General features: G+C 40.1%; 1 long non-coding RNA gene across 1 annotated transcript; it reads left to right on the top strand.

Moving 5' to 3' along the window:
• The first annotated feature begins 200 nt into the window (after positions 1-200).
• Positions 201-2,658, top strand: LOC137285145 (uncharacterized). The gene is made up of 3 exons (XR_010956955.1): positions 201-439; positions 1,336-1,563; positions 2,270-2,658. It is a non-coding gene; the product is annotated as an uncharacterized lncRNA (long non-coding RNA).
• The last annotated feature ends 482 nt before the right edge of the window (positions 2,659-3,140 follow it).

Below are 3,140 nucleotides of genomic sequence, written 5' to 3'. Positions count from 1 at the left end.
GAATGTTTACATTCTGTTGTCACGATTAATGAAGTACTGGTTAATGTGGTATTTGGCAGGGTCAGTTATAACGACTGACTTCGTACGTAATATTATGTTCAGGTCGATACGATATGGAGAAATAAGGTAGTACAGTGATTGAGAACCGATATTGATTCACCTTCCAATTTTGATTCCTGTTCTGTGATACAATTGTGACGTGAAAGCGTTAACCCATAACAACCACAATCATTTAACATGGTGAATTTTATGTGGATGAAAACCAGTGTATTACAGGATATATTATATTGTCTTTATTTAGATTACGGTAAAGAGCAAGCGTGTTCGGAAGAACAATACTATGACCGAAACGTGGGGAGATGTGACTCGTGTGCAGACCTCTGCTATGGAGAAAAAATTCAAGACACAACGGAAGAATGCAAATCCATGTGCCCCAAATGTAAGTTATCTGCAATAGTCGCATAAACAAATACAACCGTTAAAGCATAAGTTAGTTACACAACAGGAAGCAATATCCATAATATATACTGGACAAAATAAAATAGGGCGATTGGTATTTTTATGATTCAGTGAATGGATAGATCAATAGTCATAATTTCAAACTTTACATATATCTATATATATATAACTATTTTTGTCCAGTATGTTATGTAGAATATTGACTATTTACTTTTTGTTGTGTTGTTTAACGCCGCAGTCTACAATATGGCCGCGGTCTGTAAATGTTCGCGTCTGAACCTGTGATCAACAGCATGAGTGATCTACGCAACTGGTATACGATGACATGTGTCAACGAAGTCAGCAACCCTTAGAAATACTTCAATAAATGTATTGCTTTAAAAGGTAATCGATGTAAAGGGAATGCATTATGTTTTATATGTACTGTGTAGAAACGTATATACACAGAAACAGGCCTTAAATATGTCGGTATTTGAAACAATGAAGACATCTTTTATATCTTCGATATCACAGTGCTCACATAATCCATGTATGTTTATGTGCTGAGCCCATGGGACATGTTCGACACAGATGAAACAGCATAAAATATCTTTGAAATGATTTTTTTGTGCCTATGGACCCCATATGCATTTCATGCCAGGTGATTCGACAGTCCGTCGTGCTACGAGTAAATATATGGGATATGGATATCCCGTTGCGCATCTCACTGACTGCCCAGTTAGGCCGATGTGTGTTATTTCGGCATATGCTTGCTTTTTGCAATTGTGTAAATAATACAGAGTATACAGAGTAACAGCCTAAAACAGTTTATTTTTTCTATTTCCAGCAGTGCTTTAATGCTTCAAAAGAATATTTAAATATTCCTGTATGTTACAGTCCACCGTGGTGGACCAGGACCTGATTCAGGAAGGTCAACAGGACCAATTATTGCAGTAGTGACATGTCCCATCGTCTTGGCAGTTGTCCTAGTAGCACTACTTTACCGGACCCAGCGTCTCCCATTAGTCTTACGCAAGTGTCTCGTACATCCCGAAAAGGGCTATACTCAAGCACGACAGTGCAGTGAAGGAAGCGATACTTCAGGGTCTAACCTTTCTTCCGTCAGTAAGTACGTTCGTGTGTTTCCAACATGACAATTACTCACAGATATTCCTCTACTGGGGAGCAGGGGATCCTTGATGGGCTGGGACTTTATTCAACTCAGTGTCTGCTTACCTTTCATACAAGTCCAAAGTAATGTGTCAGTATTAATCACTCAGTCTCATTCACATCATGCTCACTGTCCTTAAAGCCCAGATACTTAAGCGTGTTCTTAATCTTCATATTTCATCCTCATCACCGATATTTAATCCTAATCCCAAGGCTTCAGCCTCAACCCCAATACTTAAGCTTCATCCCCCATGCACCAGCTTCATTCTCGTACTTCATTCTCATTCCCCAAACTTCAGCATGATTCCCCATACCTCTGCATCATTCCCTAACTTCAGCCTCACCCCCGTACCTCTGCATCATTCCCCATACTTCACTATCATCCCCGTACTTCAGCCCCATCCCCATGCTTCAACATTGCTCCCCATATTTCATCTCTAGTTGTAAAGACTCCACAGCTTGTCCTAGTTAAAAGAAAACAAACACAAACATTCCCGGACCTCGATCAGCTGTTAGCTGTGTCAGCTCAGCAGCCGAATCGTTTCCCCTTGTAAATTACGAGGGTAGAGAGCACATTGATAACAGATGGTCTCTACATCAACTGATTGTATTACCGTTACCTTCTGTATGGGACTAGTTTACAGCCTAATGATCTTTTCAGGTGACGTTCATCCGCAAGTAACTGATGCCGCTGTAGTTGTCATGAAAGAACAAGAGGGGTTTCCTTATTTACATGCACAGGCTCGACATAGTTCAATGGATGTTGTTATACACTAATCAACACCAGTCAAACCCCAGTGAAACATGTCAGGCTGACCGTGTCTCTGGCATGTCAAGGTGACGGTTCGCAGACCAGTCCCCTGAAACTAGATGACCTCTAGCCAGGTTGGATTGGTCAAATGCGAATGGAATGGCTGTATCGAGCTGCACTATTTTGATCTATCGGCTAAATGATCAGATTTGAACAAAAACCTCAGCTCAGGCAGAAAGAGTTGTAATAAAGGCGAACCAGACATACACAGCTTCAGAAAAAAGGCACACACACACACACACACACACACACACACACACACACACACACACACACACACACACACACACACACACACACACTTGCTTCAAGTTGTATGTAAACCTTGAGTATTTTAACACTGATTTTACAACTATATCTTAGCTTGGTTGTACATGACAATGATTGTGTTTGATGTAGGATGGTTGCATATATTTAAATCGTTTAGACGCAGCTGACACCTCTGCGTTATTTCTTCTGTACATTTGTAAATATGCTCGCTCAGTTGTTACATTATAATGTTTGGGATCGGTTTCGTTGATATTTACACAATATACCAAACGTTGAGACAGAGATTTGTAAATATGATTTGTGGGCAAAATATAATATTTGCTCCTTAACCACTCTGTGTGTCTTTTTTATGTCATCCAGTAGGATAACTGTGTTGTATTTATGCCTAGTCTTTATGTACTCGTACCTATAGGAAGAAGGAGCTACAATGACTTACTGCGTCAGTTGTCAC

This window comes from Haliotis asinina, chromosome 5 (assembly GCF_037392515.1).
Source record: "Haliotis asinina isolate JCU_RB_2024 chromosome 5, JCU_Hal_asi_v2, whole genome shotgun sequence".
Lineage (NCBI taxonomy): Eukaryota > Metazoa > Mollusca > Gastropoda > Lepetellida > Haliotidae > Haliotis > Haliotis asinina.
Note: the sequence above shows the minus strand (reverse complement) of the source record. Positions and strands in the feature narration are given on the sequence as shown.